The sequence below is a fragment of the Arachis hypogaea genome, chromosome 17 (genome assembly GCF_003086295.3).
Source record: "Arachis hypogaea cultivar Tifrunner chromosome 17, arahy.Tifrunner.gnm2.J5K5, whole genome shotgun sequence".
Lineage (NCBI taxonomy): Eukaryota > Viridiplantae > Streptophyta > Magnoliopsida > Fabales > Fabaceae > Arachis > Arachis hypogaea.
This window is the reverse complement of record NC_092052.1, coordinates 83,942,020-83,953,381: the sequence shown is the minus strand read 5'-3', so window position 1 is coordinate 83,953,381 and position 11,362 is coordinate 83,942,020. Positions and strand designations below refer to the sequence as shown.

The window sequence follows — 11,362 nt, the reverse complement described above, 5'->3', positions numbered from 1 at the left end:
GTACAGTTCTCACTAACCGATGTATGCGTCATATCCTCTGTAAGCAAACTCTGCCTTACAGGTGGCGGCATTCTAGCCGTGTATGAAATCATATTCTCTGTAAGCAATCCTTGCCTTACAGGTGCGGCATTCTAGCCGTGTATGAATTAATATCCTCTGCAAGTGATCCCAGGTTATCAGTTGCAGGTACAGCTCTCAATAGCTGTGTAACACTGGAAAACGTTCTGTGGTTGTACCACTATCTATCTGACTGCCTTCACGCAGCAGATCATTACATAATCAGTCTCATTATCATTATTCATCATCATTCTCATTATTCATCATCATTTTCACATTCTTATGCAGTACCTCTTTCTTTCTCTGTTCAATCATACTGTACAAACTTTACATCTTTCACTTTTACAATATCCTGGCTCAAACCATTTCTCTTTATCATATTATTCTTTTCTCTTTGTATCTCTTTACTTTACTCTGATTACTCTGTGCTCTGTGTTACTTTATTCTACTCTGATTTCTCTGTTTAACATGTGTATTTAAAGCTTATGTAAATTTCAGTATGAATAGTTAGCCCTGTCCCAGGTATAGGTTCATTAAGTCTATACTGAAACAGTTTAATTTTCCATATAACACCTAACCCTAGTCGCAACTCAAGTACTAACTAAGTTGCCCTAGTTCATTCACTAGTCTCTGTCTGTTTTTCTGTCATTAAAATTTTACAGACTTTTTCTTTGGTTTTTATCTTTTCTTTAACTTTTTATCTTTTCTTTATCTTTGCCTCACTATCATGTTATTACCACTCCTTAAGTATTTTATGAAGGTAATTATGAGATTCTGCACTTAAAGTTGTCTTTCTAAAGCTTTTACAGAAAACTGCCTTTTCCACATTATTTTATTATTTTTATTAAAATATTATTTTTAATTAAATATTATTATTTAATATTTTATTATTATTTATTATTTTAATACTAAATTTTCAAAAATTAACTTACCTTTTACTTTTAACCTTTAAAATTAACTTTTTACCACCCGTAACTTTTAATATTTCTACTTTTACCACCCTAACTTCCAGAAATTACCATATAACCCCTTAAACACCAAAAATTTTACTTCCTTGCCCTTTCTAAGATCTAAAAGGTGTTCTTCAATGTTCTTCACCACACTCAAAGTGTTCTTCGTGTTCTTCGTATATTCTTCAAATTCTTTCTCTGTTTTTACCCGTTTTTCAGTCTTTTCAGCAACCGATTTTTACCAAAATTCAAAATAAATTTACAGCCACTAAAACCCCATATTTTCTACATGATTTTAACACAAATTTAACCTCAATTTAAGCTCTAGGGTTTTGTTTTCCAGCAGCCACAAGAACACACATTCATAGCTTGAATTTCATCAAATTTCATCAAATTTTTACCAAAATTTCAACAAGAATTACTCATACAAACAATCAATTTCAAGCACAGGCAAACCATATCATAATCACACAACTCAAACACAATCAATCAAGATTAAATTCGTCAATCGCTACCTGGTTATGCTGCTCCTAATTCGGTAAACTTTCAGGTGGTCCTTAAGCACTTTTTCCTCCTAAATCACATCAAGAACAACATTAAATCCAAAAACTCTCAACTGACCAAATCTCACTCAGTATGTTAGGAAGAGATATCTCACCTTATACTTGCTGGAAATTCACGTTTCTTGGCCCTCAAGTCAAGTTAAGCATGATTCCTAAGGAAGAACATCAAGAAAACACATGTTTTGCATGGTTTTCCTTGAAAACCGAATTGAAATGGGAGGGAGACAGCCATCTCACCTTATTTCCATTCTTGATAAGTTACATGGTTATGTAGAGGAAGAAGAGAGGATCATTTTGGTGAAATCGGAGTTTTGATTTGAGTTTTAGTTCAGAAGAAATCAAGCTTTGAAGATTAAGTGTTCATGAAAGTTTCTCTCTTTTCTCTCTTGTTATTTTCGGCCAAAATGATGAAATGAGACAGCCTTGGAGGTCTTGGGGGTGTAAGGTGAGTTGTGATTGGTTGGCTTGGAGGTGGATTAAAATAATATTAAAATATCTCTGGTGTACAACTACTAAAACTAGGTGTATCGGAACACTCGTAAAAACATCTCTAAAAATTATTTTCTGAGCTACTAGAATAAATGACACTTGTAACATATTTATTATGAGAATAGAACATGTATAATAAGGCCTTAGCATTGCTAAATTCATCAGAGAGTGCTGGTGCTAAGCTGCACCAGTAAACCGTAAATTCGGTTAAACCGATTTTCTATTTTTAACAAAAACAGACCAGGTAACCTTATAATGTCATTCAAGCATTTTCTAATACTAATATAATGATAATATTATACTATTATCTCTCTCCTCTCATGAATCGAGTTCGGTTCGTCAAACAGAGACTATTTACGAAAATCAAAATCAAAACTGCCAACCGATACAGTTCAAAAACAAGGTTCTTCGCGATTGCATTATCGAGCTTGCCTCAGAGGAGGTTCTAACTTAAGGATGACATAATGATAATGAGGATTGAGATGCTTGATGATATGACAGAGGTGTTCCCTTTACTGATCTTCCGGAGAAATCCGTACTTTCAGAAAAGGTCTCATGTACTTGAAAATCAGGGTTGTTACATTCTACCCTTCTAAAAGAAAATTTTGCCCTCAAAATTTCAGTTACCTGAGAACAGATGTGGGTAATCAGCTCTCATCTTATCTTCCAATTCCCAAGTGTGCTCTTCTTCTCCTCTTGGTTCCCATGCTACTTTGACTAAGCGAACAGTCTTGCCTCTTAGCTGCTTATCACTTCTTTCTACGATCTGAACTGGTGATGCTTGATATGTCAAATCATTTTATAACTGTACTATTTCTGGTTGTGAAACGTGACTCTCATCGGGAACATATTTCTTAAGTTGCGAGACATAAAAAAAACATCATGAAGGTTTGATAAATAAGGAGGAAGGGCTATTTGATAAGCTACTAGACCGACTCTTTTAAGTATTTGGAGAGGTTCTATGTATCGTGGGTTAAGCTTTTTAGTCTTCTAGAAAGACATGGTTTCCCTCACTAAACTATAAGGGTCTACGTCTATTATCGGCATAGCTCTTTTGACGACCTTGAGCTGTCTGGATCTCCCGACAAATTTCCTTTATCTTCTCAGTAGTTTTTTACACTAAGTTTGGACCTAAGACACTAGTTTCCCCATCGTCATTCCAACACAATGGTGTCCAACATCTTCTTTCGTAGAGAACTTCGTATGGTGCCATCCCGATACTTTATTGGCAACTGTTGTTGTAGACAAATTCAACCAACAGCAAATACTTATCCCAGCTGCTTTGGTTGTCTATCATACATAATCATAATAAGTCTTCTAACGTCTGGATTGTCTGCTCTGATTGTCCGTCTATCTGAGGATGGTATGCTATACTCGTGTGCAATTCTGTTTCCAATGCTTTCTAAAAAGCTCCCCAAAATCTAGTAGTAAACCTCGAAACTTGATCTGAGACAATTTACGAAAGTATCCCATGTAGTCGTACGTTTTCTTGAATATATATTCGTTCCAGCCTTTCTAAAGTATAGTCAACTCGAATCGGAAGGAAGTGCGCTGACTTTGTCAACCTATCCACAATTACCCAGATGGTATCGTGTCCTGTTCAGGTCCTTGGCAATCCCGTCACAAAATCCATAGTAATCTACTCCCATTTCCATTGTGGTATTTCTAAGGGTTGCAGGGTTCCTGACAGCTTCTGATGTTCCACCTTCATCTTCTGGTAGGTTAAACATTTTGAGACATAATCAGCTACTTCTTTCTTTAAGCCCGGCCACCAGAACATTTGTTTCAAATCTCGATACATCTTTGTCACTCCAGGATGCATAGAAAATCTACTTTGGTGAGCTTCAGCAAGAATCTTTTGTTGCAATTCTCCAGAGTTAGGCACACAAATTCTGTTCTTGTACCTCTATAGGCCACTACGATCCTGTCTCATAGCTTCTGGTTCTTCTGTGTTCATCCGTCTCAGCATCGTCATCATTTCTGAGTCCTGTGCTTGTGCTTGCTGAATACTAATCTTAAAATCTGGTGTTATACGCAATTGGGCCAAACGGACTCCACTTGACGTCTCAGTCATAGCCAACTTAAGGTCCTCAAATTCCGCGAGTAATTTTTCTTCCTGTATCATCATCCAAGAGATACTCAAATTCTTCCTGCTTAAAGTGTTTGCCACTACGTTCGCTTTCCCTGGTGATAACTTAATTTGAAATCATAGTCCTTCAAAAATTCCATCCACCTTCGCTGTCCAGAATTCGCACTTTGATAGTTTATCATATAACTTCCGAGTCCTCAGTGTCTGCAATACAGTCCTTAGATGCTCTTCATGCACTCTTTCTGTCTTCGAATAGATGAGAATATCGTCTATGAAAACTACTTGAAACTGATCAAGGTACGGACGGAAAATACGATTCATCTAATCCATGAAAATCGTAGGAGCATTAGTTAGTCCAAACGACATAACCGTATACTCATGGTGACCATAACGAGTTCTAAATACAGTCTTCGGTATATCTGATTCTTTCACTCGAATCTAGTGATAGCTCGATCGCAAATCAATCTTCGAGAACACAGTTGCACCTTCCAACTGATCCATCAAATCATCTATCCGTGGAAGTGTATACTTGTTCTTGATAGTGTCTTTATTTAGCTGTCGGTAATCTATGCAAAGTCTGATTCCACCGTCCTTCTTCTTTACTAGCAATACTGGAGCTCCCCAAGATGATGCACTAGGACGAATAAATTCCTTTCCAAGTAGCTCATCCAACTACTTCTTCAACTTTGCAAGTTCTAGTGGTGACATCCGGCACGGTGCTATGGAAATCGGTCCGGTTCCAGGTACTAGTTTAACGCTGAATTCTATCTCTCACTAAGGAGGAAACTCAGGTATGTCGTTCGGGAAAACATCAGGAAATTCCTTCACCACTCGGATTCGTTCTAAGCTTAGTTCACTGTCATTCCAGCTAGCCACTAATAGAACGTACCCCTCATAATCCCTCCCGTCTAAGGTAACTCTTACAGAATTCAGATATAAGGTGTGGGACAGAAATGGTTTAGTACATAGACTATCAGATGGAATAACAGCAGCTCTTTTAAAATAATCAAGGAAAGCATGATACTTAGATAACTAATCTAATCCTAAAATAACTTCTAAACCACATAGAGGTAAACAGATTAGATCGTGTATAAAAGTCCTGTTCCTAATAGCGAATGTTACTTGCAGGCACACTAAACTGGTCAAAGCATTTTGGGATGCAGGTGTATGGACAATCAAGTAAAAATTCAATTTAAAAAAATATAATCCTAACTCGTAAGCAATAGTTAGAGAAATAAAGAATGCGATGCACCCGAATCATACAGTACAGTTAGAAATTGATTCTTGACATAACACTGACCTTGAATGAGGGCGTTCGATTGCACAACATCGTCAATAGTGATAGCAAATACTTGTCCTTGTTGCTGGGTTCTAACTGAATTTTGAGTAAATCCCTTCGGACAATCCTTGACAATATGTCCAAGTTCTCCACAAGCATAGTAGTTAGGTGATCCAAACTGGCAAGACCTGTTATCATGCTCTTTTCCGTATTGCTTACATGCAGTGTTTATGTAAGCCTGATGGGCTCGTTTACCATTGCCTTGCCTTACTTTACCTCCATTCTTACCCGTACGACGAGCAGTAATGTTACCAACTTGTAGGTTCTTATGCTGTCGTATGCCACGCGCTTTAAAATGCACCCTTCTCCCAGCTGCCAGATGATTGCTAAGACGACTTGGTGGAAATCCTTGGCGACTCACCTTGGCCACAGTCACTTTCTCAATACATTCTACCACTAACTTGCTCTTGTTGACTAATTCAGCAAAATTATGTATCTCCAGCGGAACTATTGAACTCATCAGATCATCACGAAGGCCTCCTTCAAACTTTAAGCAATTCCATTCTTCAAAGTCAGCATGATTCCCTTGACAGATCTTAGAGAAACGACACAAGCCATCGAAATTACGAGCATACTCAGCAACAGTCATATCCCCTTGCCTCAGCTGCATAAGCTCTATCTCTTTAGCATCACGCACTGCTCTTGGGAAATATTTCTTGTAGAATTCATCTTTAAAAATATCCCAAGGAATTTCACCTTCCTTACGTTGTAGCAGTCGCTGTATCCCCTGCCACCAGTACTCAGCTTCTCCCTCGAGCATATAAGTAGCAAACTCCATGTGTTGTCCTTCCGGAACATGCTGCGCTCTCAGTGATCGTTCAATACCTCAAAACCAGTTATCAGCGTCAGTCGCAACGAGTGTACCCTTGAACTTAGGCAGATTAACCTTCAGAAAGGTCACAAGGGTCATAGGTCTTTTAGGATGCCCTAAGTTATTCTCATCATTCCCATTTCTCACTCCAAGACGTTCAACAGCCCTAGCCGCTGTTACTGCAGCTTCACGCACTACTTCAGCCGCATTGTTCATGGTAGCCATAAACGTTTCCTGTTCCCTCTCGTAGTTAACATTAGGAATTCCTTCCCGTACGCCTCGCCTCTGTGAACCCATTGTAGTCCTGTTCACACCAAATAATCATTGTTAAGGTGATCAGTCTTAACACTTCAAGTCAAGTGTGAACATTCCCAAAATGAAAACACAGAAACAATCATGCAACATATATCACTGGGATATCCTATACGCCTGAGACACACAACAGAGTATGCAATGAAGCATAGTCAGTCCACTCCCCAGTCTCTACTGGGAACGAACTACTCTGATACCAAATTGTAACGACCCAATTTTCAATATGTCTAGATCATACCAAAAACTGAGCGCTACCAATTTATCTTCCTAATTATTATCTATTATTTATCATATGAGCCTTATTCGTTGTTAAAAGCGTAGTTGATTTGCGAGGTGTATTTTTTCTTTTTTGAAAACGTTTGGATTAATAGACAAAATCATTTATAATCAATTCACAAATAATAACAGATAAAATAGTTATAAACAACCACACATAAATACATCATAAGTAGTTGACAACATTCGGTGATTCAGCCTTTATTAGAATATAGACTGTTAGTTAGAACACCCCTAGATATAGCTAAATAATATCTATATACATGTATATACATACAACATCCCAGGTCCTGACCTGTTCAAGAGGTCCCTAAGCTGGCACCTAGGCTAGCCTAGACTCTATACTCACCTAGTCCCTCTAAACTACTAAAGCGAGGAAAGTACGTTCTAGGTCTTCAAAACTCAAGTCAGGTGAAACGTCATCAAAAGATAGAACATCTGCTACTCCTCTGCACGATCAGACTTTTCCACAGGACGTCTGATGCCAAGGCATCATAGGCTAGTTTCACTAGCATTTTTCTGTTAGTTTTAGTTGTTTTATGCATTTTCTTGAGCTTAAAGTAACCAAAAATGGTTAAATGAAGAACAAAGCAATGAACCATCCAAACAATAGGATTTTGATGCAAATTCCATGAGTTTTAGTTATATTACTTAAATGCTATGAATGGAAGATTTCTCATGAAATTTTGCAAGACTTTGATGCAATTGTTTGGATGATTTCAGGGAAGAAGAGGCTAAGCAAGGAAGCAACAAAATCAATAAAGGAAGCTTGAATATCACATGTGGAGTTTAAGTTCCAGTTTAAGCCTAAACTGGAGCTTAAACGCCAAAATCATGAAGGATAAGAAATGCTGGGATTGAAGTTTAACCTCCAGTTTGACCTCAAACTGGAGGTTAAACACCAGAATGAAAAGCCTCACTAAAGAAGCATTCCACGTTTAACCTCCAGTTTGACCTCAAACTGGAGGTTAAACGCCAGAATGAGTATGCCACCCAGGGAGGAGTTCCACGTTTAACCTCCAGTTTGACCTCAAACTGGAGGTTAAACGCCAGGAGTGGGAAGAGCACCAGGGAGCCATTTCCACGTTTAAGCTCCAGTTTGACCTCAAACTGGAGCTTAAACGTGTTCGACAGCTTTTCTCCTCCAGGGTTGCTCTCTCCATTTCCACGTTTAACCTCCAGTTTGACCTCAAACTGGAGGTTAAACGTGTTCGACACCTCCAGGGCTACCATTCTAAGCTTCCACGTTTAACCTCCAGTTTGACCTCAAACTGGAGGTTAAACGTGTTCGACCTCCAGTATGCCTCCACCCTTTTCCACGTTTAACCTCCAGTTTAACCTTAAACTGGAGGTTAAACGTGTTCGACCTCCAGGGCTGCCCTTCCTATCTCCACGTTTAAGCTTCAGTTTAACCTTAAACTGAAGCTTAAACGTGTTCGACTACATGACTCTCCAGGGCTACCTTCTTCCATTTCCACGTTTAAGCTTCAGTTTAACCTTAAACTGAAGCTTAAACGTGCTTCTACAAAAGGCCTCACTGGAAGTGTCTGGCGTTTAAGCTACAGTTTAAGCTTAAACTACAACTTAAACGCCACTCTTGGAAAAGGTTTCTGGGCCAAAAATATTGTGATTTAAGTTAGTCTTTGAGCACAAATATTAACTTAAACTTACTTTGGTATGAAACCCAATTGAATATCATGGTTTATGGGATTGGGCCTGAAGGATTGATGAGTTTGAAATCTCAATTTATTGAGTCATGTGTCATTATTTGATTATCACTAAGTTGGCTCAATAAATGTTACAGGATTTGGATCAACAACCTCATCAAGATTATGGACCATAAACCCAAGGCAAAAGGAAAGCAAGGAGAGGCCTCAAAGCCCAAGAAGCACAACTGAAGCTCAATATAGAAAGTGTATAAATAGGATAGAAGTTAAGTTAGAGAGGACTTTTACTTTCACTTTTAGCTAGTTTTCCTTTTCTTTGTAATTGAATTCAGAGCTATGATTCACTAAACCCCCTTTCATTGGGTTAGGGAGCTCTATTGTAATTCAATGAATCAATAATAGTTTATCTTCTTCTTCAATCTTTTCTCTTGAATTTTGTTAGAAAGCTTCTCGATCTAATTCCATTGAGTAGTTGTCTTGGGAAAGAAACTACCCATACTTGGAATCCTTCGGAGCCTTGGGAAAGGAATGGAGGATTCATGCTAGAGAAGCTTTCTCACAGTGAATTGGATTGGGGTTTGGATGGATATTGTGACATGTAATCCTACCAAATTGTGGTTCATGAAATTGTGTGGTATAATCAGTGATCAAGCATCATCTCTTCTTATGAACATTTAAACCAAGGGATTGGGAATTTGTTTGTTTTTAGAGAGAATTGGTGAGCCAAGGGATTGGGATCCAATCATATAAGATTGCCAAGCAAAATTCAATGAACGCATTGGTTGAGGAAGAGATAAACATGTTTTGATTCGGAGATCTCAATATCTCCTATAACCCAAAGAATTCCCCATTTCTGATTTCCACTTTCTCTTTACATTCTGCAACTCAATTCATGCAACACCCCCATTCCCTTTTAATTTCAGCAATTTAGTTTCTGCTCTTTAATTCATTGCAATTTAAGATTCCGCCATTTCAATTTCTTGTCATTTACTTTTCCCGCCAATTTTACATTCCGCAATTCTCATCTCAATCTTGATTTCGCTCAACTAGAACACACTTCTAATCCGAATTGCTCACTCAACCAATCCTTGTGGGATTCGACCTCACTCTATTGTGAGTTTTTACTTGACGATAACCGGTGCACTTGCCGGAAGGAATTTTGCCGATCGTGCAATTTCCTAAATCGTAGCATAACTAGTTTATGTGCATCAAGTTTATGGCGCCGTTGCCGGGGATTGGTTTTCGATTGACAATTCTCAAATTGGAAGCTAACTAGATTGAGCAATTTTCTCTTGCTTTGTTAATTCTGTCCAAGATACTTGTTGAATTTTAATTTCTGCACTCGGTTATATGCTTTCCTTCTTTATGCCTTTAAATTCATGCAACTAACTCACTGACTCACTAACTGTTTGAATTAATTCCTCAATTGATCTAACCATACTCTTCCATTAACCAAGAGTACTTCACTTGTTTGTGTTTGAGCTGTGTTCTTGTATGACAGGTAGGAGAGGAGAGACATCAACTCCTCCATATACCGAACCAGAGAGGACCCTTCATAGACTTAGAAGGGAAGCAAGAGGGAAGAGAGTAGTGGGAGAAGAGGAATCTGAAGGAGAATCTGAGGACAATTTTGAGGAAGCTTTAGATCTCAACATGGATAGAAAAGTTCACAACCATGAGAGAGCTGATGGAAACGATGCCATTCCTGAGAGGAGGGTTCTTAGTTCATACATAAACCTAACCTCTGGGAATTGTGGTAGTAGCATCCAGAAACCACCCATTCAGGCCAACAATTTTGAGCTCAAGCCACAGCTAATATCACTAGTGGAGAATCATTGTTCCTTTGGAGGAAGTGCTAATGAAGACCCAAACCAACATCTCACAAAATTCCTGAGAATTTGTGACACTGTGAAGTCCAATGGAGTCCAGGAAGATGCCTATAAACTGCTTTTGTTCCCATTTTCACTTAGGGACAAAGCAGCTAAGTGGCTGGAATCATTCCCAAGGGGGAGTCTAACAACATGGGATGAGGTGGAAAGCAAGTTTCTGGCACGTTTCTACCCTCCACAAAAGGTCAATAGGCTTCGATCTGAGGTTCAGACTTTTAGACAACAAGATGGTGAAACTCTCTACGAGGCATGGGAGAGATTCAAGGACTTGACAAGGAAATGCCCACCAAACATGTTCCATGATTGGGTGCAATTGCACATCTTCTATGATGGGCTCTCTTATGAATCAAGGAAGGCTGTAGACCATTCATCAGGAGGTTCATTGAACAGGAAAAAGACTGTGGAAGAAGCCATTGAAGTGATCGAGACAGTGGCTGAGAATGAGTACTACTATGCATCAGAGAGGCACAACACTAAGGGAGTCATGGAGCTGAACCATGTTGATACAATTCTAGCCCAAAACAAGGTGTTTGCCAAGCAACTAGCAGAGCTTACCAGGCAATTAGAAACAAAGCAAGTGGCTGCAATACACACACAAGATCAAGAGGAAGTAAGCATTGAAGGAGGTGATTGGGATGAGGCTAACTATGTGGGAAACCAACAAAGGCAATCATATGATCCACATTCCAACACTTACAACCCAGGCTGGAGAAACCACCCAAACTTTGGGTGGGGAAACCAACAAACCCAACCACAAAACCACAAACCTTACAACCACAATCAACATAACAATTCCACATACCAAAACTCCAACCAAAGATCATACCAAGCCACACAAAACACTTACCCCCAACCATCATATCATGGCCAAAATAATCAACATACCCAACCTAATCCGAACCAACAATTTCAAGATCAAT

General features: G+C 38.8%; 1 non-coding gene across 1 annotated transcript; it reads right to left on the bottom strand.

Annotated features, from left to right (window-relative positions):
* Positions 1–10,632: 10,632 nt before the first annotated feature.
* On the bottom strand, positions 10,633–10,736 carry LOC112768215 (small nucleolar RNA R71). The gene has a single exon (XR_003185653.1). It is a non-coding gene; the product is annotated as a small nucleolar RNA R71 (small nucleolar RNA).
* Positions 10,737–11,362: the final 626 nt, after the last annotated feature.